The following is a 380-nucleotide window of genomic DNA, read 5'->3' as shown; positions in this document are numbered from 1 at the left end:
AACTATATTTCATGGAAACTCGTTTGCTTTTTTTAACTGCAGCGCCCCCAGTGGACAGACGGTGATGTGGCTCCATCACAGACTTCAATCCTGAATAGAACTAGGAGTTAACCCTACCTCTGCTCTGGGTTCTGTATGGAGGAACATGCAGGAACCATTGTGTTGGAGTGTTTGTCAGACATGCAGACATTCAGCCTTCAGATAAGAAGCAAACAGCTCCATTCATTCTGCTGATGCTCTCTGAGATACAGAACCTGTCTGACCCACTTACACCACATGTCCTAGAAACCACAACTTAACCAGGTCATGACGGAGCAAAAAGAACCAACAGAATTTAACCTGAGGTTCTCTTTAAATAGAACAGGTTCCTCACAGAACCC

This window comes from Amphiprion ocellaris, chromosome 12 (genome assembly GCF_022539595.1).
Source record: "Amphiprion ocellaris isolate individual 3 ecotype Okinawa chromosome 12, ASM2253959v1, whole genome shotgun sequence".
In the NCBI taxonomy this organism is placed as follows: domain Eukaryota; kingdom Metazoa; phylum Chordata; class Actinopteri; family Pomacentridae; genus Amphiprion; species Amphiprion ocellaris.
This window is presented reverse-complemented; position numbering follows the sequence as displayed.